This window comes from Ranitomeya variabilis, chromosome 2, assembly GCF_051348905.1.
Source record: "Ranitomeya variabilis isolate aRanVar5 chromosome 2, aRanVar5.hap1, whole genome shotgun sequence".
Lineage (NCBI taxonomy): Eukaryota > Metazoa > Chordata > Amphibia > Anura > Dendrobatidae > Ranitomeya > Ranitomeya variabilis.
The window spans coordinates 951,781,979-951,805,622 of record NC_135233.1 but is presented as its reverse complement, the minus strand read 5'-3'; the positions used below and the strand labels follow the sequence as shown (position 1 = coordinate 951,805,622).

The window sequence follows — 23,644 nt, the reverse complement described above, 5'->3', positions numbered from 1 at the left end:
ACGTTTCCTCCTTAATCTCCTCATCCAGTCAGAAAGTGCAGGCCATTTGTATGCGTTTTTGCCATTCTCACCCTGCTGCTGCTCTCCTGTCTGCGGTGCAGTGTCACCCACCTCATATGCGACATACCATCAAGGAGGTATGTCGCATGACGTGTGTCCAGTGTTGTGCTGTTTAGAGTACTCCAAGAACATGGCCATTGCTGATGACACCATCATCAGCATTATTATCCCACTTGTATGCCTCCTAGAAAAAAAATTTCCGGTGAGGATGAATGAGGTGGTGAAACAGGAGGAAAGGTAGAAGGAACATGAAACATTCACACCATTATCAGGCCAGTCATACACATGTCTTAGAGAATGGTTTCCTGTACCAATAGTGGCCAGGTACACAAATGTCCAGCCAGGGAACAGTTTTGGAGGATTAGGAACAACCATGTTCACAGCAGGGTGGCAACCAAAAAAGCTCACTGTCATTATAGAAACAAAGGTTACTTGGCACAATACTTTCAAATGCTTTTTAGCAAAGTAGAAACAGATGTTTTTTGTACAGTACAGACAGAGGCTTTTGGGGAAAGTAAAATCAAAGGCTTTTTTTGGCACAGTATACACAGAGGGGTTTTGGCACAGTACTCCCAGAGGCTTTTTGGTACAGAAGAAACAAAGACTTTTTGGCACAATACACACACAGGCTTTTTTGCACAGTCCTACCGGAGGCTTTTTAGTAATGTAGAAACAAAGGCTTTTTTGCACAGTACACCCAGACGCTTTTTGGTGCAATACAAACAGAGGCTTCTTGGACCACAAATGGGAAAGTGACAGCTGCATAGTAGAATTTTTCTTTTAGATGCACTACTCACAAAAAGACAGCTGCATAGTAACAGTGGCAGCGTCAGGAGCAGCCTCTCTGTGCTGTTACAGTGTCAAAATGGCGCTAAACCAACATGTCCGCTATTTATATGGAGAGGGACATGTGATTTCAGCAGCCAATGACACAAGCAATGGTGTCTGGACATTGTGCGTGTTTCCTTCGCCCTGATTGGCTAGCCACAATGTGCAGACATAAAATTAGGGAAAAAAAATTACTGCTGTGCTGTGATTCCTCTGAGCTCTGCAAACCCTTTTCCCTTATCAAACAGGTGCCAAATGCTTACGATACACCACCATTATCATTGCTAAAGTGAGGAAAATAATTTAGTGGCAATGCAAATATTATTCCGCACTTTTACCGAATGATGCTGATCTTTTTAACAATTTTATAAAATTTTACTTGGATTTACAATCACGAATCCGAATGTGCCATACTTGTGCCGAATTTATGTTTGGCGATCATTTTCTGAACAAATTTGCTCATTTCTAGTAACAAATAGCCCGAATATCGTACTATTTGAGCAAGTAATGAATAGTGCCGAATGTATTCACTCATCATTTATGGTCCATTAAAAAAAACACGGATATGTAAATCACACCAAAGATAATAATGGGTATGTGTTCTATGCTTAATTAAGGCATTCGTGTGGCACATACAGTACAGACCAAAAGTTTGGACACACCTTCTCATTTAAAGATTCAAAAGGTGGCTACTTTGAAGAACCTAGAATATAAGACATAATTTCAGTTGTTTCACATTTTTTTGTTAAGTATATAATTCCACATTTGTTAATTCATAGTTTTGATGCCTTCAGTGTGAATGTACAATTTTCATGGTCATGAAAATACAGAAAAATCTTTAAATGAGAAGGTGTGTCCAAACTTTTGGTCTGTACTGTATGTGTTGCAACCATTTTTTCAAAGATAGATCATGCACTCATTATAATCTATGGTGCTATTCACATATCGTGTTTTTTCCAGCAGCACAGATCAAAAGGGCCTTTTCTTTGGGTACTAACCTAAGCAGAGGAATAATTTGGGGAGAAATATACAAAAACAAATTGACAAAAGTGTAAGTTGCAGAGCAGACTCCGACCTGAACACTGAACAGTTGACCAATGTTAGCACTCCATAGTCTCCAAAATTATTATAAGGTGCATACCGTAGTTACAGTGCGAAGAACAAGCCAGCATAGTGTACTATAAAATAAAAGATTAAGTGTAGGCAATGGTATACATATCCATTCAAAGATAAATAGATGGATGCATGGATGGATGAATGGGTGGATAGATAAATAGATATAAATAGAAACATATATATATATATATATATATATATATATATATATATATACAGTGGGGCAAAAAAGTATTTAGTCAGTCAGCAATAGTGCAAGTTCCACCACTTAAAAAGATGAGAGGCGTCTGTAATTTACATCATAGGTAGACCTCAACTATGGGAGACAAACTGAGAAAAAAAAATCCAGAAAATCACATTGTCTGTTTTTTTATCATTTTATTTGCATATTATGGTGGCAAATAAGTATTTGGTCAGAAACAAAATTTCATCTCAATACTTTGTAATATATCCTTTGTTGGCAATGACAGAGGTCAAACGTTTTCTGTAAGTCTTCACAAGGTTGCCACACACTGTTGTTGGTATGTTGGCCCATTCCTCCATGCAGATCTCCTCTAGAGCAGTGATGTTTTTGGCTTTTCGCTTGGCAACACGGACTTTCAACTCCCTTCAAAGGTTTTCTATAGGGTTGAGATCTGGAGACTGGCTAGGCCACTCCAGGACCTTGAAATGCTTCTTACGAAGCCACTCCTTCGTTGCCTTGGCGGTGTGCTTTGGATCATTGTCATGTTGAAAGACCCAGCCACGTTTCATCTTCAATGCCCTTGCTGATAGAAGGAGGTTTGCACTCAAAATCTCACGATACATGGCCCCATTCATTCTTTCATGTACCCGGATCAGTCGTCCTGGCCTCTTTGCAGAGAAACAGCACCAAAGCATGATGTTTCCACCACCATGCTTTACAGTAGGTATGGTTTTGGATGGATGCAACTCAGTATTCTTTTTCCTCCAAACACGACAAGTTGTGTTTCTACCAAACAGTTCCAGTTTGGTTTCATCAGACCATAGGACATTCTCCCAAAACTCCTCTGGATCATCCAAATGCTCTCTAGCAAACTTCAGACGGGCCCGGACATGTACTGGCTTAAGCAGTGGGACACGTCTGGCACTGCAGGATCTGAGTCCATGGTGGCGTAGTGTGTTACTTATGGTAGGCCTTGTTACATTGGTCCCAGCTCTCTGCAGTTCATTCACTAGGTCCCCCCGCGTGGTTCTGGGATTTTTGCTCACCGTTCTTGTGATCATTATGACCCCACGGGGTGGGATTTTGCGTGGAGACCCAGATCGAGGGAGATTATCAGTGGTCTTGAATGTCTTCCATTTTCTAATTATTGCTCCCACTGTTGATTTTCTTCACTCCAAGCTGGTTGGCTATTGCAGATTCAGTCTTCCCAGCCTGGTGCAGGGCTACAATTTTGTTTCTGGTGTCCTTTGACAGCTCTTTGGTCTTCACCATAGTGGAGTTTGGAGTCAGACTGTTTGAGGGTGTGCACAGGTGTCTTTTTATACTGATAACAAGTTTAAACAGGTGCCATTACTACAGGTAATGAGTGGAGGACAGAGGAGACTCTTAAAGAAGAAGTTACAGGTCTGTGAGAGCCAGAAATCTTGATTGTTTGTTTCTGACCAAATACTTATTTGCCACCATAATATGCAAATAAAATGATAAAAAAACAGACAATGTGATTTTCTGGATTTTTTTTTCTCAGTTTGTCTCCCATAGTTGAGGTCTACCTATGATGTAAATTACAGACGCCTCTCATCTTTTTAAGTGGTGGAACTTGCACTATTGCTGACTGACTAAATACTTTTTTGCCCCACTGTATATATACACTCACCGGCCACTTTATTAGGTACATCATGCTAGTAAGGGGTTGGACCCCCTTTTGCCTTCAGAACTGCCTCAATTCTTCGTGGCATAGATTCAACAAGGTGCTGGAAGCATTCCTCAGAGATTTTGGTCCATATTGACATGATGGCATCACACAGTTGCCGCAGATTTGTCGGCTGCACATCCCAAAGATGCTCCATACAAGGCAGGATGGATCCATGCTTTCATGTTGTTTACACCAAATTCTGACCCTACCATCCGAATGTCGCAGCAGAAATCGAGACTCATCAGACCAAGCAACGTTTTTCCAATCTTCTACTGTCCAATTTCGATGAGCTTGTACAAATTGTAGCCTCAGTTTCCTGTTCTTAGCTGAAAGGAGTGGTACCCGGTGTGGTCTTCTGCTGCTGTAGCCCATCTGCCTCAAAGTTCGACGCACTGTGCGTTCAGAGATGCTCTTAGGCCTACCTTGGTTGTAACGGGTGGCGATTTGAGTCACTGTTGCCTTTCTATCAGCTCGAACCAGTCTGCCCATTCTCCTCTGACCTCTGGCATCAACAAGGCATTTCCGCCCACAGAACTGCCGCTCACTGGATTTTTTTTCTTTTTCGGACCATTCTCTGTAAACCCTAGAGATGGTTGTGCGTGAAAATCCCAGTAGATCAGCAGTTTCTGAAATACTCAGACCAGCCCTTCTGGCACCAACAACCATGCCACGTTCAAAGGCACTCAAATCACCTTTCTTCCCCATACTGATGCTCGGTTTGAACTGCAGGAGATTGTCTTGACCACGTCTACATGCCTAAATGCACTGAGTTGCCGCCATGTGATTGGCTGATTAGAAATTAAGTGTTAACAAGAAGTTGGACAGGTGTACCTAATAAAGTGGCCGGTGAGTGTATATATCTATATATATATATATATATATATATATATATATATATATATATATATATATACCTACATGGACAGAATGAAAGAAAATGGATATTTTCATATGGTTTTTTTTTCAAGTGCATCTGTAACACCGTGGAAGCCAGAGGCAAGACTCCTATGTCATTTTACATTTGTTACATACTGTGTCTACATTACATATAGTATACATTATTCCAGTTTATTTATACTTGTAAAGTTGATTTATAGCCAAGATGACTCATGTGCCCAGCAGTACAAAACCGTTTCAAACATATATTAAGATTTAGGATATAAATCGTGTTCTGGGCAATGTATTACCCTTACACATACAGTATGCATTGTTTTACGGGTGAATGCAAAATCGTCGTCGCTAGAGCTGATGCAGAACAACAGCATTATGCCCTTTGTGGGTGAGGATTATGTTAGTGAACACAAATACTATTCAATATGGAAAATTAGTTGAACAAATATTATAAAAAAGGAAAACTGTAACCGGCAATACAGACAATATTTTATAGTGAAGCCAATGAAGACTTGTCAGTAGAATAAAGAATACAATATAGGCCACCAGGAAGGCTAAAGCAACAATACTATAAATTGTGGTCAAAGGACAAGAAACAGCTCTCATCAAACTGACACTACAACCATGAAACTGCTCTGCTAACAAGTACATATGTGAATGGAGCACAACATCAAAGTTTGGCACTGTCAGCAATTTAGTGAAACAGTACCAAATTTCTTAGATTTGTTTAATGAAAACTTTGACCCTACTAGTGATTCAGTATATATAATAATTTACATGTTATATACAGAACAAGTGTTTTAAATTCTGGATATGTTATTGTACTTTAACCCTTAATGACCTCAGCTTTTTTTGCGGTTTTGCGTTTTCGTTTTTCACTCCCCTTCTTCTCAGAACCATAACTTCTTTATTTTTCCATCACCATGGCCATGTGAGGGCTTATTTTTTGCGGGGCAAGTTGTCCTTTTGAACGACATCATTGGTTTTAGCATGTCGTGTACTCGAAAACAGGAAAAAAATTCCAAGTGTGGTGAAATTGCAAAAAAAGTGCAAGCTCACAAGTGTTTTTTGTTTGTTTTTTTTGCTAGGTTCACTAAATGCCATTATGATCTTCCAGGTCATTACAAGTTCATAGACACCAAACATGTCTATGTCGAGGATCTTTTTAATCTAAGTGGTGAAAAAAAATTCAGAAGTTTGCTATTATTTTGAATGGGGTGAAAGGAGGGCGATTTAAACTTTTATATATTTTTTTTCATATTTTTTAAAACTTTTTTTTTACTTTTGCCATGCTTCAATAGGCTCCATGGGAGGCTAGAAGCTGCTATAACTCGATTGCCTCTGCTACAGAGATGCAATGCTCAGATCGCCTCTATGTAATAGAATTACTGCATTGCTATGAGAGCCGACCACAGGGTGGTGCTCTTAGCAATCCGCCATCAACAACCATAGAGGAGACCTCTGGCTTTTATGCCGACGATCATGTGATGGGGGTCACCGATGTGCACATTTTCAACCGGAAGCGCTTGTTAAATGCCGCTGTCAGAGTTTGACAGTGGCATTTAACTAGTTAATAGGCGCGGGTGGATCATGATTCTGCCCGTGCCTATTGCAGGCACATGTCAGCTGTTCAAAACAGCTGACATGTCCCGGCTTTGATGCGGGCTCACCGCCGGAGCCCACATCAAAGCGAGGGTTCTATCCTCGGGCGTACTATTCTGTCCGAGGACAGAAAGGGGTTAAACACATCTTCAATGACTCTTAGTATCAAAATATATTCTATTGAATATAATAAATAGCTTAAAAGAAATCAGTCAGCAAGTATTTGATATGTAATCTAAAGACATCATGCTGTAGGGGTTCACACACATTTAGTGATGCCTCTCTCATCAAGCTCAGTGCTGTTTACTTTCATTGAATGTTTTAGCACCCAGACGTCTATCATTGCTGGACTAAAGCAGCATGTGCCTGATAGTCCAACACATCCCTTCTGTGATAATCACCTCGTTATCTATAGACATTGTACATACAAAGCCTGGTGTGGACGGGCTAGTTTTCTCAGCTCTGCTGCATTGCTAAATCTCAAAACATTGATTGTGTAAGAACAGCTGCACCCAGTAATCTAAATGATACAGAGTTGGATTCAGGGTCTCTTTGCCTACATTATGCTGCCCTCAGATGAGTTATCAAAAACCTGCTGACATATTCCCTTTAACGAGTATATTTAGTAAAGTAATTATATACAACATTGATTTGATTATCTATCAACTACAGTGAGCACCATGAGAGTCATACAAGCACATAATGCTAGATGATTGAAAGCAGGTATGGGCTTCTTTTGTTTAATGCTCAGGTTATAGTCATTGAAATTGCACCATGTGCAAATTGTTTCCGATTTTTGCGTTATCTTATACAATAATCTCAGTTGACCTAAGGCCGGGTGACGCTTGCGAGTGTGATGCGAGAAACTCGCTCAAGTCTCTCCCATCAATACCCGGCACAGCCGCCGGCACTCGGGACTGGAGTGTGCGGCTGCATGTATTTCTATGCAGCCGCACACTCCGGTCACAAGTGCCGGCGGCAGTGCCAGGAATTGATGCAAGAGACTTGTGCGACTTTCTCGCATCACACTCACAAGTGTGACCCCGGCATAAGAGAGTGGAAAATAATGTAGTCTACTCCACCTTAAGGCCCAGTGAATTTATTTGATAGAAAAATGCCTATCCTGCCATGTTGACTGATGATTATGTCAAAAACTCACAATGTGGTATCAGGTCTATAGACCCGCTAAGAAGGACTTTTGACAGGTTAGTGCATGAATGGCTTCATTTCTTTGGATGAAAAAAAAAGATGGTCAAAGCAAGTAAATTTTCAAAGGGACAGTATAAAAAGTAATTATTAGATAAATCACAAATAAACACTCATTTGTTTACATGAATGCAGGACATATAGAAAAAACCAGCAATGTGCAAATTATAACACATATACTAACTCAATTATAGCATTTTTGAATATAGGAGAACTAGAGTTTTTTGTATAAAAATACAATTTTTTGAATATAAAACATCAAAAGACAAAAGAATTTCTTTACATATATCACATTAAATAAATTATATATTAGCATGGAAAATAGTGTGATCCTAATAGGTGCAAACGCAAAGTGGTCGCTATCCTGGGCTGATTAGACAGCAGAAAAAAATTTTACTTCCAAATGGCCATAGCTATAGACATGAAACAAAATAGTCCCTTACCACGCATGTGCTAAAAAGGAAAGAAATTTCTTCCCTTATAAAGATTCGGGTAGTTTCGGCCAAGAGTAAATGCCACACATATCATGCAAAAAAATGCTGCCCAAAAGAATAATGAAATAAAAGGTTAGTTACCCATAGTGTATTAAGTTCAGTCCATTGAACGACCACTCTCCCCGACGCGCCTTTCGCGAGACTGATTCTCGCTTCCTCAAGGGGGCGTGGTCTCAAATGGATAGACGTCAGCATTAAATACACGGCCGTTCCGGTCATATGACCAGAAACGAGCCTATAGCATCTCCTGCCTTTGATCATGCGTGGACACTATCTCCGGGTCCTGTAATTGTAACCCGTGTCACCAATGCACATGCCGGATACAGCGGCCGGCGCCTAGCCGCATGATACCCGACATGAGACACAGAGGCACAAGGGGCATAAATGGACCCAGACCATAGCGAGCACGTAATTGAAGCAAATACCAGCATATCAAGAAATTAAAAAAACATATAAATAACATATACACAAGAAAAATACCTAACAAAGACTATAGTGACATGTTATGCAAATAACTAAAACTGTTATAATAATTTTATGATCTATAATGAGGCATTAAAAAAGTGCCTCATGTGGAAAAATGTGATATAAAAGTGTTATAGCTTGTTTGTAAATATTATATAAAGTGCTACACATACAGTATATATGTTATACAATAAGACTGGATATAAAGTGCCATCACATACAGATTTATAACATACAATAATATAGTGAAATCTCCATATATAGAACATAAAAACGTGACACATAGATATAATTACATAAGTATTACACATTAATATTAATACTAATGATGAAAAAATTAAATGGTGGCTTGTGTTGGGAATATTTAGATGAACTTTCCTGGAAGTAATTGCTTGCACAAGTGGATGTTCAACCGTCATTCAAAATCACTGTATATTCAGATCACAATGAAATATAAAGCTAAAATAGAATAAGAAAGCAAGAGAAAAAGAGTTAACAATTTTTTTTTAAAACATAATATTTTAAAAAAGGAGACCAATTAACAGGAGATGGTATATCTAGAGAAGGGTCCAACTACTACCAAGTCTGGGCAACCAGGGTATTTAGAATTTATAAGAAAGAAGAGTAGCCTGTGGTTTTGTTTAATCCATCCGGCACCATTGTGCCAAGGATAAAAATCCATCTGCATTCTTTTTGTGCCAAGAGACGTTTAATGTCACCTCCCCTTATACCACATTGAACGTGTTCAATGCCCCTTTCAAAAAGATGTTTTGGATTACAGTTATGAAATAACCGAAAACGATGGGGTAGGGTTTTGAGGAGTGAGATTTTAGTTTCTAATTCCGCAGCCATAATGTCTCGGACATGCTCGCGTGTACGAGTGCCCAAACGCCTTGAGGTCAAACCAACATATATTTTTGGGCAAGTACATGTTGCATAGTAAATTACCTGTGTTGTATTACAAGTAATGTGCTGTCTAATATTAATTAGTTTTTTTCCGTCAACTGATTGAAAAGTCGTGGAACGGAAAATATTTTTACATGCTATGCAATTCCCGCAGGAAAAGCATCCTTTGATAGGACCACCTGAGCGAAAATAGGTACCACTGCAATCTATGGCCGGGACATAGTGGTTGCTCATCAATAAATCTCGCAGATTTTTACTACGTCTCGAAGTCATAAGGGGAACATCAGTTAGATTCTTGGCTAGTGTCGCATCAGTTTTTAATACATTCCAATGTTTTTGAATGCAGGCTCTCATGTACTGCCATTGTCCGTTGTATGTTGATATATACCGAATTTTGTTTTCCATTTTATTTGGTTTGACCTTTGGGCTTAGTAAATCCTCTCTGACACACAACTTGGCACGATTGTATCCCGCCTTGACACACTTTTTAGAGTGCCCTCTCTCTAAAAATCTTGTACGAAGGTCATTGGCCTGAGATTGGAATTTGGACTCGGAGGAACAGATCCGCCTCATCCTGAGAAACTGACCAACTGGGATGGCCTTAATAGTACTGTAAAGATAACTAGAATTTGCATGCAGCAATGAATTAGTTGACGTAGGCTTTCTGTGAACATCAGTTTGTAGAAAAAGATATTGATCAACTTGAACGTTGATATCTAAAAAATTAATTGAACTTTTGCTGGCAATATATGTCAATTTGATATTAAAATTATTGAGATTCAATTGCTGCATGAAATCTTGTAATTGTATTTCTGTACCTTGCCAAATAATAAACAAATCATCGATATAACGTAACCAGCACTGTACATGGTCTGCGCCCCGGGCGCCGTCCGCGCCCCTGCCGAACACCCCCCGCTCCCAATATCCCAGGAAGAGGCCAGCAAAGGATGGCGCACAGGCCGCGCCCATGGCAGTGCCGCGTTTCTGCAAATAAAAAACATCTTTAAATAAAAAAAATTTTGGTTAAAATAAAATCTAACAATTCCATGATAAGTTCACATGTTTGGCCATCCCAGTTGCTGGTTCCCAGGAAGAAGCGGACCGCCTCCAAGCCATCTTCATGACGAATGCATGTATAAAGGGTTTCGATGTCTGCGGTTACCAAGATCATGTCTCCCTCTAATTGTATACAATTAATTCTGGTCAGGACATCAGACGTGTCTCTGGCATAGGAGGGAAGCGACTCAACTAGTGGCTTTAGATAGAAATCAATAAATTTGCATACCGGGTCGCTCAACCCTCCCATGCCAGAGACAATGGGACGTCCCGGAGGATTTATTGGGTCCTTGTGTACTTTAGGAAAAAAGTAAAGTGTAGGTATCTTTGGAAATTTAGTCAAAAGCCCATCAAACACTTTTTTAGGGATAATACCTTGTTCTAGAGCCCTCTCAAGGATTTCTTCAAGTTGGCTTGGGAATTTACTAACAGGATTACTATCTAATCTGACATAGGTATTGCCATCCCTCAAATGTTTGCTGGCTTCTCATTCATACATGGATCGAGGCCAAAGAACAACATATTTCCCCCTTGTCAGCTGGTTTGATGACAATGCGGCGCGCCCCCACACCGCCGCAGGGCCGAGGGGTACCCGGAGCCGGGCCTCTAGTTCTCAGTCTCGGGGTTGTCACGGTGGCTAGACCCGGTCCGTGGCCCTGCCCGTCAGTGGGGGACGTCCGGTGTAATAGGTGGTAGTAATGGTAGCGATGTAGCGGTGCGGTTGTGGGGTGTAAGTCGCGGTAAATAACGAGGACACCAGGTTGCAGTCTCTTTACCTCTTTACTGGAGATCTCTGAGTCCTCAGTCCAGAACACGGTTCACCAGGCTACGCAAGTCCGGCCGGTCCAATGGCACCTCCAGAGTTCTCCTCTCAGGTGGAGATCTGTGCCTTCCTTCTAGCGCTATGTGTTGTAGTCCTTCCCTGCTGTGCTCACGGAAAGTAACCCCACAACGGTTGTGTCTGTTTCTTAAGTTCCCTCACAACTCGATTTGATGTTCCTCTGTAATCCACCCCTTCCCTGTATTCAGGTTGGAATGGCACCCGTTTGTCAGGTAGGCCTGGAGTTCTTCCGGGACCCTAGAGTCGCCCCTCTCCCGCAATTGCCCCCCAAGACTTCATAGGTGATATGTGGTAGACAGCCCGCCTGAGACCGACTGTCCTGCCGCTGTTTGGAGTATGGCTTGAAGCTGTATTCTAATCCACTCCCTCGGCATTCCGGCCACCGGTATTGCGCCTCAGCAGGGTGCTGCCTCTTTCAACAAAACCCCTGCTGGTATTCTCCTTCTGCTTGATCTCGTTTCTCACTCAGCACAATCTATCTCGCTTCTAGTCCTTTCTTGAGTCCCGCCGCTTCCAGGAGCCTGCGCGGACCCGTTACGTTCTTTCAATGCCAAGCCTCTGCCAGGATCCCACCCCTGGCAGAGACCCTACAGTCTCTCCCTTCACAACACCCCCTGCCACAGGGTGTTGCTCCGTTCAATCCCGTCAGCGTTCTCCGTCTAACTTCCTGCCTGACCCCCAGTTTACCCACTATGGTGGGGAGTGGCCTAATGAATAGCACCCTTAGCTCCCCCCGGAGGCCCAGCTGTGAAACATATTGGTGTCTGTGATACCTGATTGGAGGAACTCCTTCGGTGCCATCGAACGTACCATGGCTCCCCTTAGCGGCGAAGCCACAGCACTGCAACGACCAGGACTCTGGGGCGCTGCACTCCCCCCTGGTTAAACACAGTACTCCGGGACTGGGAAGAAAACAACAATACAGGTTAGCAAAAAGACATACAATTTTGTTGAGTGCAAAACGATAAGTATACTTGAACAGGCTTCCCTTTATGGGAGGTGAGGACACTTTTAATGTTACAAACATGGTCAACATTATAAATTACAGGCTATGCATAACTCCTGTTACCCAACCGGGTATTCTACTTAGTGCAAATTCTGGAACAATAAATTAACATTGCCTTTAAGAAACATACACTCTTAGTTTACCAAAGGCCTTCCTATAATCACATTACAGGGTAAGGTAACTTCACATTCTCCTACTTTGAACCTGCAGGACCGCCTGTCCCTATGGCACCAGACCTACTGCCTCTCCTTTCTTTTACAGGACCGCCCCGTTCAGCCAGGGCCTACTGCCTTTCGCTACTATACATAGTATAGACATAACATTCCTTTCATTTAAAGAACTCTGAGCCCGCTCTACTCGGCTCCTTTAAGGACTCACTCTCTAACCCCTACGGGTTCGCCTTCTGTCCTTAGTAACAAAGTAACTTTCTATGGGGACGCAGGGTTTACCTTCTATCCTCACCTTCATCATTACTTCTTTACTTTCAGCTATGCAGATCTCTACATCTACCCCTACGGGCTCTCTGCACCTTTCAAAACATTATTCAGGTTTCACATTTCAAACAAATTGAACACATTTAACTTTTCATGGAAAACAGTTACATTCTTTTCAAGCATCATTATAGCTTTACTGTTCTGCAACAGTATCTCTCTCAAGTTCAATTCTTCACATCCCCTTTAAGAGGGGACCAAGTCTCTCTGAGGTAGCTCGTTCTCTCAGCCTACCAGTCCATGCAAAGGTTCCAGCATTGATATCTTCGCAAAGTGTCTTTGGCTAAAACCAGTAGGAAAAGTATCTTCGCAAAGTGTCTTTGGCTAAAACCAGTAGGAAGCACCTTTAAGAAGGTGCAAACTATTTACAAAGGAAGTTCGAATCATGCACTGTTCATGATTCAGCAGTTTTTATAACATTGTGGAACAAAAAAGCAAAAATGAAAGTGAAAGCAAAAATAAAAAGCAATAGAGATCCCGGGTAAACAAAGGGATCCCTTTAAGAGTTAACCCAGGACGGGTTTTAGCAGCAAAATAGCAAGGAAATAAACAGTTAACTATTTACAGTTTCAGGTTTCCGAGGCTTAGTTGGACGGCTTCCAGGGCTGCACCTGGCACTTAACCCTTCTTGGCCTGGGCAAAGTGAGGTCCAGGGTTACACCCAGTGCTGGACAAACGCCGTTAATCCGTCTTTCATGTACGATTAAATCATGCGCAGCGATGGAGGTCTGCGCAGCTTGAGTATGGGCATTTGCTGCAGCAGAGGTAGCGGCCGCTGCAAGATCAGTCACTGGAACGGAGTCAGCAGCTGTGGCACTAGCAGTCACTGGAGGGGTGTCGGTCGTCAGGGCAGGGTCGTCCTTCATACCTGCTCCAGATGCGGTTCCTCCGGTGCCGGTCTGCTCCGTCTCCGCTGGGGTCTGGAACGCTGGCTGCGGGGCCTTGTGCTGCGACGCTGTCATCTCTGCTTGCAGCACCTCGCTTTCCGGCTTCGGAGCGCTGGAACGTCTTTCTTGCTCCGGACCAGACGAGGCTGCCGACAGACGTCTGGCGAGGATCCCGATGATGGTCTTCTTCCACCCGGCCTCAGTGCTCAGCTGCGTCCGCAGGAGTTGGTGGATCAGCTTGTCCGCTCCGGTCTGCAGGGGATCAGCGTCAACTGTGGAGGTCTGGCTGCGGTGCCTCTCCGGGTAGCTGGGGGAGTCCTCGGCTCCGACCCCACGCTCCGGCTCCGCGCAGCTGGCCATGGCGTCCTCCATGTCGCTCGCTTCTTCTTCCTGGTCCTTTTCCCGCTCTCTCCTTCGTGGGCGGTTTCGTTTTCTCTGTCTCTGCCCACCATTGAGGATCAGGAGGCGGATCTCGGCTGCTGACGGACACGTCCTCAAGGGGCCGAGATATTTAGACTGGGCGGCCATTGTCTTTTGCGCTCTTCAGCTTGTTCACGCCCACTTCCACGCCCTTCTTCTTCTCCTGCGCTCTCCTCAGCGCTGTAATGGCGGCGGTTTTGGCGGGAACTTTTGGCGGTAAATGGCGCAGCACAGTCTCTCAATAAAGTACAGTCCAAGCACAGTAAATCACAGTTCCAAGGCACACATGACCTGATTCCTCAGGCTTAAGTAGATCCTGTTCGTGACGCCAAGTCTGCGGCGCGCCCCCACACCGCCGCAGGGCCGAGGGGTACCCGGAGCCGGGCCTCTAGTTCTCAGTCTCGGGGTTGTCACGGTGGCTAGACCCGGTCCGTGGCCCTGCCCGTCAGTGGGGGACGTCCGGTGTAATAGGTGGTAGTAATGGTAGCGATGTAGCGGTGCGGTTGTGGGGTGTAAGTCGCGGTAAATAACGAGGACACCAGGTTGCAGTCTCTTTACCTCTTTACTGGAGATCTCTGAGTCCTCAGTCCAGAACATGGTTCACCAGGCTACGCAAGTCCGGCCGGTCCAATGGCACCTCCAGAGTTCTCCTCTCAGGTGGAGATCTGTGCCTTCCTTCTAGCGCTATGTGTTGTAGTCCTTCCCTGCTGTGCTCACGGAAAGTAACCCCACAACGGTTGTGTCTGTTTCTTAAGTTCCCTCACAACTCGATTTGATGTTCCTCTGTAATCCACCCCTTCCCTGTATTCAGGTTGGAATGGCACCCGTTTGTCAGGTAGGCCTGGAGTTCTTCCGGGACCCTAGAGTCGCCCCTCTCCCGCAATTGCCCCCCAAGACTTCATAGGTGATATGTGGTAGACAGCCCGCCTGAGACCGACTGTCCTGCCGCTGTTTGGAGTATGGCTTGAAGCTGTATTCTAATCCACTCCCTCGGCGTTCCGGCCACCGGTATTGCGCCTCAGCAGGGTGCTGCCTCTTTCAACAAAACCCCTGCTGGTATTCTCCTTCTGCTTGATCTCGTTTCTCACTCAGCACAATCTATCTCGCTTCTAGTCCTTTCTTGAGTCCCGCCGCTTCCAGGAGCCTGCGCGGACCCGTTACGTTCTTTCAATGCCAAGCCTCTGCCAGGATCCCACCCCTGGCAGAGACCCTACAGTCTCTCCCTTCACAACACCCCCTGCCACAGGGTGTTGCTCCTTTCAATCCCGTCAGCGTTCTCCGTCTAACTTCCTGCCTGACCCCCAGTTTACCCACTATGGTGGGGAGTGGCCTAATGAATAGCACCCTTAGCTCCCCCCGGAGGCCCAGCTGTGAAACATATTGGTGTCTGTGATACCTGATTGGAGGAACTCCTTCGGTGCCATCGAACGTACCATGGCTCCCCTTAGCGGCGAAGCCACAGCACTGCAACGACCAGGACTCTGGGGCGCTGCAACAATGTCATCAAAAGATTGCAGTTCTTGTAAAGCTTGACGTTGTCTGGCAGTCAAGTTATCATATCTACGTTTTGTTGTAATCTCCTTAAAATCCTGGGCCACCAGGCGTGTAAAAATGTCCACAGCTGGAACAGCCGACAAGGTGGGAAATGTCCTTGATTTGGGACAGATGTTTTGTGGAAACTTACCCATATTGTCCGTTTCCTGTTCCTGTAGGAGGTACTCGAGATCCCTCAATGCCTCCTGTTCTGCCTGATCAGTTATAGGTAATAATGTCCTATCCTGAGACATGAGTTTTTTCATTACTAGTTTCCTTGAGAAGAGGAAGAGGTCTTTGGTTGCTGTAGAAAGATTAAAATTATTAGTAGGGGAGAATGTTAATCCCTTTTGGAGTACTTCTAAATGTGCCTTGGTCAAAATATGATTAGATAAATTTATTACCTCAGACCCATATTTACTTCTCTTCTCCTGGGAACCGGATTGAGGTTTATTATATCTAGTTGTCATCCTCTCATAATTAGACTTCATGTTTCTAGGATCGGGCATTTTAGTTTTGAATGCAGGAAATGTAATGTGAATTTCAACCTTTGATCACAGTGTTTTGTTTTTAAATCTTAAAGAATGTCCAAATATCTGCATTGGCCAATTTTTGGTTTCCTTTTAGTGTTTGAAGCACTGTTTTCTGGTGCTAAACTTCAACCGACTTTAGAGACAGAAAGTCTCTACACCAGTGACACTTGTGCTATACTGAAAGTATGTACCATAAATGTGTGAGGGGTACAAATTCTACTCACAGGACTCTTACCTCCAAAAATCAGCACTCTACTGGTATATGTTCACACTGGGGTTTTTTTACAAGGATTTAGAAATAGATTCTGATCCTAAATCCACATAAAAAAATTAGATAAAATACTTTATGAATAAATTTCTAACTGATTTTAAAGGAACCTGTCAGCAGGATTGTGCTGAGTAACTGCAGCACCCCAGGTATCCGGCTGCTGCAGTGATGTTGCCTTTCCTTCGGGGAGAGTAATCTCATGCTCAGAGGCAATGGAGTTCTCTTCACCAGATAAGGTACCCACACACAACATACTCTAAATCCAGGCCAGGAGGGGGAGCTCAGGACCCGGATTCAGGGGAGCTTCCCTAAGCTATATGTATCCTGACCTGGAGGAGGAGCTAGCCAGTCTAGGAGAGACACTGAAGGAGAAGGAAGTCTGGAACTGAGTGCAGACAGAGAGGCCTGGCAGCCATGAGGGAGCTGCAGCCTCTGGAAGGAGTAAGAGAACCTGAAGGGTTGTTGTATGTGGTGGAGCTACAGAAAAAAGGAGCAGATGAGAGAGAAAGGGCTCAGAGGCGAACAGTGGGAGGACACCCTCTGAGCCAGAGCACAGTACCTGGGAATCGGGAGCCCAAGGCTTTTGTGAGACTCTAAGACACAAAGCAGAACCGGAGGGCCAACAACTGTATGTAATTGGCCCACACCACGCCTGAGACACAGGAGACCGGGGCATGATAGAGTCCGTGTAAAAAGGCTCAAGGTGCCCGTCATGCAGGTACCTGTCTCAGGACAGGGGGAATAGAGGACTCTGCAGAAAGCTTCAGGCAGCAGGGACTTCACTTTAGCAAGCGCTAGTTGGAAAGGCTCACGGACCTCAACTGGGAAGGAGATTCTCCCATTGCCTCTGAGCCGGCTGGACCACCATCACCCATGCCTGGTACCCTGGACTGTGGCCTGCTAACTACAGTAAACCAGGTAAAGACTTACAACTTGTTTCCTTTACTCATTTTACCGGCCTACACCATTAATGCCATACACTTCAGGACCTCTGGGGACCCCGCTTCACCTGTGGGAAGCGTTTCCATCATTGCTGCGATAACATCCCCCAGAGGACCCCTTTAATGCAGCGTCGGTCCCACTATTGACCGAACACCACAGGTGGCGTCACGACAGAATTTACCACAATTCTCCTTAAGACCTTTCCCCTTTAATTGGACGCCCAGGGCCACGGACCAGGTCGCAGCCACCGTGACATCCCCTTTAAAGACCGGACCTGGTACCGAGTACCCCACTGCCCTGGTGGGGCGTTCCAAAACCTACAGACACTGCCAGGTTGGCGCCATTATACTGATTGCCGATAGCTTTTTTTTTCTGATTAATTTTTTTATAGAATGATATAAAAGATTGAACTGCACATTACACATGCGATCATGCTGCAGCACAGGCGCCTGCCTGCTGCAGGTGTTTTTTTTAGTTTTCAATAAATGCACTATCGTTCAAAAGTTTAGGGTCACGAGACAATTTTGTCTTTTCCATGAAAGCTCATACTTTTATTAATCAAATGAGTTGCCAAATGAATTTAAAATCTAGTCCAGACATTGACAAGGTTCAAAAAAATTTTTTTAATTTGAAATAATAATTTTCTCCTTCAAACTTTTGCTTTCGTCAAAGAATGATCCCTTTGCAGCAATTACAGCATTGCAGACCTTTGGCATTCTAGCAGTTAATTTGCTGAGGTAATCTGGAGAAATTTCACCCCATGCTTCCAGAAGCCCCTCCCACAAGTTGGTTTGGCTGATGGGCACTTTTTGTGTACCATACGGTCAAGCTGCTCCCACAACAGCTCAGTGGGTTTGAGATCTGGTGACTGCACTGGCCACTCCATTACAGATAGAATACCAGTTGCCTGCTTCTTCCCTAAATAGTTCTTGCATAATTTGGAGGTGTGCTTTGGGTCATTGTCCTGTTGTAGGATGAAATTAGCTCCAATCATGCGCTGTCCACAGGGTATGGCATGGCGTTGCAAAATGGAGTGATAGCCTTCCTTATTCAATATCCCTTTTACCTTGTACAAATCTCCCACTTTACCAGCACCAAAGCAACCCCAGACCATCACATTACCTCCACCATGCTTGACAGATGACGTCAGACACTCTTCCAGCATCTTTTCAGCTGTTCTGCGTCTCACAAATGTTCTTCTGTGTGATCCAAACACCTCAAACTTGGATTTGTCTGTCCATAACACTATTTTCCATTCTTCTTCTGTCCAATATCTGTGTTATTTTGCCCATATTAATCTTTTCCTTTTAATAGCCAGTCTCAGATATGGCATTTTATTTGCCACTCTGCCCTGAAGGCCAGCATCCTGGAGTCACCTCTTCACTGTAGACGTTGACACTGGCATTTTGCGTGTACTATTTAATGAAGCTGCCAGTTGAGGACCTGTGAGGCATCGGTTTCTCAAGGTACAGGCTCTAATGTACTTGTCTTGTTGCTCAGTTGTGCAGTGGGGCCACCCACTTCTCTTTCTACTCTGCTTAGAGCCTGTTTGTGCTCTCCTCTGAAGCGAGTAGTACACACCGTTGTAGGAAATCTTCAGTTTCTTGGCAATTTCTCACATTAAATAGCCTTAATTTCTAAGAACAAAAATAGACTGTTGAGTTTCACATGAAAGTTCTTTTTTTCTGGCCATTTTGAGAGTTTAATGGAACCAACAAATGTAATGCTCCAGATTCTCAACTAGCTCAAAGGAAGGTCAGGTTTATAGGTTCTCTAATCAGCCAAACTGTTTTCAGCTGTGCTATCATACTTTCACAAGGGTTTTCAAGGGTATTCTAACAATCCATTAGCCTACTTACACAGTTAGCAAACACAAAGTACCATCAGAACACTGGAGTGGTTGTTGGAAATGGGCCTCTATACACCTATGAAGATATTGCTTTACAAACCAGACGTTTGTAGCTAAAATAGCTATTTACCATATTAATAATGTATAGAGTGTATTTCTGAATCATATAATGTTAGCTTCATTGGTGCTTTTCTTTCGGAAATACGGACATTTCTAAGTGACCCTAAACTTTTGAATGGTAGTGTATACACAGGTGCTTCTCACAAAATTAAAATATCATCAGAAAGTTAATTTATTTCATTTCTTTAATACAAAAAGTGAAACGCATGTATTGTATAGAGTCATTACAAACAGAGTGATCTATTTCACATGTTTATTTCTGTTAATGTTGATGATTATGGCTTACAGCCAATGAAAACCCAAAAATCATAATCACAGTAAATTATAATAGTTAACAAAAAACACCTGTGAAACTTCCTGAACAATTACAAAAGGTCCTTTAGTCTGTTTCAGTAGGCTCCACAATCATGGGGAAGACTGCTGACTTGACAGATGTCCAGAAGGCAGTCATTGACACACTCCACAAGGAAGGTAAGCCACAATAGGTCATTTGTAAAGCAGCACAGAGTGCTGTAAGTGTGGTAGAAAAAGCTGCACAAGCAACTAGGATAACCGCAGCGTTGAAAGGATTGTTAAGAAAAGGCCTTTCAAAAAATGTGGGGAGATTCATAAGGAGTGGACTGCTGCTGGAGTCATTGCTGCAAGAGCCACCACACACAGACATATCCAGGACATGGGCTACAAGTGTCGCATTCCTTGTGTAAAGCCACTCATGACCAATAGAAATGCCAGAAGCGTCTTACCTGGGCCAAGGAGAAAAAGAACTGGACTGTTGCTCAGTGGTCCAAGGTGTTTTCAGATGAAAGTAAATTTGCAATTCATTAGGAAATCAAGGTCCCAGAGTCTGGAGGAAAATTGGAGAGGCACACAATCCAATTAGACTTGAGGTCTAATGTGAAGTTTCCATAATCAGTGATAGCTTGGGGAGCCATGTCATCTGCTGGTGTAGGTCCACTGTGATTTAACAAGAACAAAGTGAGCACAGCCGTCTACCTGGAAATTTTAGATCACTTCATGATTCCCTCTGCTGACAAGCTTTTTGGGGATGGAAATTTCATTCTCCAGCAGGACTGGGCACATGTTCACACTGTCAAAAATACCAATACCTGGTTTAAAAACAACATTATCACTGTGCTTGATTGGCCAGCAACCTCACCTAACCTTAATCCCATAGAGAATCTATGGGGTATTGTCAAGAGGAAGATGGGAGACACTAGACCCAACAATGCAGACAAGCTGAAGGCTGCTATCAAAGCAACCTGGGCTTCCATAACACCTCAGCAATGCCACAGGTTGATCACCTCCATGCATTGATGGAGTAATTAATGCAAAAGAATCCCCGACCAAGTATTGGGTGCATTTACTGAATACACATTTCAGTAGGCCAACATTTTGGATTTTAAAATCATTTTTCAAGCTGGTGTTATAAAGTATTCTAATTTACTGAGATAAAGACTTTTGGGTTTTCACTTTCTGACAGTTTCCCTTTAATGGGAAAAGCTCCTCTAGTGCAAACAGTACTGTTTTTTTCACATTATTTTGAACATTTCACAGTAAAATTAATATGAAGTGTATTCAAAGAGTATTTCAAACAATTTTTTATGTGGATTTGCAGTAAAATCCGCTTCTAAATCCCTGTAACAAAATTGTTAGTTTGGAAGAGGTCAAGTATGGACATGGCTCTCAAAAATAGATCATGGGTTTTTTGCTTAGTGCCTAATAGAACTCCAATAAACTGCAGTGCAGAGAGTCAAAAGGTACAAAAGGCCACCTGTCTAATTCACAAGCTCTTTTTCTGGTGTGCTAGAGCCCATTCTCCTAATGTTTGAGTCATCCACAGATGCCTACACAGGGCACCATTCATACTTGCCAGTCCCTGCTCCTCAGCTGCTACCACTACTCTCCTATGTGTGGCTGCTCACATATAGTAAACCTATCAGACAAACATTTTCTCTGTCTATATGATTGCCAGCCATAATTAATGGCTCGCGTGCTGCTGAGAAGCCTATCGCAAGCGGTTTGAATATTAAATTGAAAGGTATAGCAGGTAGACTCCTTCCTTAACTTCCTCTAGTGGGGGCTTCAGGAATACAGAATTGTATTATTTAAAAGGAATTTGTCAGCAGTTTTTTCCTATGTATTCTAAAGACACAGAGGTAAGGGATAAAGCACAATTCAAGAACGTGTCACATATCAGGCTTGGTACTGCTATTTACTTACTTACTTTATTTAGGTTTATCACCTAGTGATTATCATTATTTGGACCACTGCAGTATGTGCATGGTAAACAGACTCCACCACCTCCTGTGATAAGCAGCTCACTGCCTATAGACTTTGTGCATATAGAACCTGGTGGGGGTGGTGTTAGCTTTTTCAGCTGTGCTTCATGCTAAATCTAAGAACTCTGATAGTTTACTGGGTGCAACAGCTGTGACACAAAGTGATACACTGCTGGATTCTGGGTCTATTTTGCTACATTATGCTGCTCTCAGATGCAATACCAAAAAGCTAGGGACAGATTATCTTTAACTCTATGTTTATGCCGGATAAGTGAAGTTAAAGTCTGTAAACCTCAAAATGGACATTAAACTACGTAACTAAACAGTGATCTAGAGGACTTGGCAGCTATAACAATCATACTAGCACTGTTCCTTTACTATTCAAATAAGGATGCTTGGTGCAATCTTTTCATGGCCATCAGGACTCAGTGCATCATGATGCCCCCTCAGTTGCAGTTTGAGGCCGTTCCCTGCTTCTAATTGCCATTACTTGGTTGCCCAAAGTGAAAGCTACCTGAACTGAACTCAAGGATCTGTACATATGCACTGACGAGTGCAGCGCCCCAGAGTCCTGGTCGTTGCAGTGCTGTGGCTTCGCCGCTAAGGGGAGCCATGGTACGTTCGATGGCACCGAAGGGGTTCCTCCAATCAGGTATCACAGACACCAATATGTTTCACAGCTGGGCCTCCGGGGGGAGCTAAGGGTGCTATTCATTAGGCCACTCCCCACCATAGTGGGTAAACTGGGGGTCAGGCAGGAAGTTAGAGAGAACGCTGACGGGATTGAACGGAGCAAAACCCTGTGGCAGGGGGTGTTGTGAAGGGAGAGACTGTAGGGTCTCTGCCAGGGGTGGGATCCTGGCAGAGGCTTGGCATTGAAAGAACGTAACGGGTCCGCGCAAGCTCCTGGAAGCGGCGGGACTCAAGAAAGGACTAGAAGCGAGATAGATTGTGCTGAGTGAGAAACGAGATCAAGCAGAAGGAGAATACCAGCAGGGGTTTTGTTGAAAGAGGCAGCACCCTGCTGAGGCGCAATACCGGTGGCCGGAACGCCGAGGGAGTGGATTAGAATACAGCTTCAAGCCATACTCCAAACAGCGGCAGGACAGTCGGTCTCAGGCGGGCTGTCTACCACATATCACCTATGAAGTCTTGGGGGGCAATTGCGGGAGAGGGGCGACTCTAGGGTCCCGGAAGAACTCCAGGCCTACCTGACAAACGGGTGCCATTCCAACCTGAATACAGGGAAGGGGTGGATTACAGAGGAACATCAAATCGAGTTGTGAGGGAACTTAAGAAACAGACACAACCGTTGTGGGGTTACTTTCCGTGAGCACAGCAGGGAAGGACTACAACACATAGCGCTAGAAGGAAGGCACAGATTTCCACCTGAGAGGAGAACTCTGGAGGTGCCATTGGACCGGCCGGACTTGCGTAGCCTGGTGAACCGTGTTCTGGACTGAGGACTCAGAGATCTCCAGTAAAGAGGTAAAGAGACTGCAACCTGGTGTCCTCGTTATTTACCGCGACTTACACCCCACAACCGCACCGCTACATCGCTACCATTACTACCATCTATTACACCGGACGTCCCCCACTGACGGACAGGGCCACGGACCGGGTCTAGCCACCGTGACAACCCCGAGACTGAGAACTAGAGGCCCGGCTCCGGGTACCCCTCGGCCCTGCGGCGGTGTGGGGGCGCGCCGCAGTCTTGGCGTCACGAACAGGATGTACTTAAGCCTGAAGAATCAGGTCATGTGTGCCTAGAGACTGTGATTTGTTGTGCTTGGACTGTACTTTATTACAAAGACTGTGCTGCGCCAGTTGCCGCCAAAATCCGCCGCCATTGCAGCGCTGAGGAAAGTGCAGGAAGAGAAGAGGGGCGTGGAGTGGGCGTAGACGAGCTGGAGAGCGCGAAGAATAATGGCCGCCCAGTCTAAATATTTCTGTGTCCTGAGGACGTGCCCGTCA

The 23,644-nt window shown here is 44.0% G+C and overlaps 1 long non-coding RNA gene across 2 annotated transcripts in view; it reads right to left on the bottom strand.

Moving 5' to 3' along the window:
• LOC143810058 (uncharacterized) overlaps positions 1-20,156 on the bottom strand; it is a 37,680-nt gene extending 17,524 nt beyond the window's left edge. Inside the window, exons 1-3 of one of the 2 annotated variants that reach the window (XR_013222630.1) lie at positions 20,135-20,156; positions 15,831-15,983; positions 112-244 (exon numbers count right to left, since the gene is read on the bottom strand). This is a non-coding gene — a long non-coding RNA (uncharacterized LOC143810058). The remainder of the gene's footprint in view (positions 1-111; positions 245-15,830; positions 15,984-20,134) is intronic. The other variant, XR_013222631.1, reaches the window with a different exon arrangement.
• Between the last annotated feature and the right edge of the window lie 3,488 nt (positions 20,157-23,644).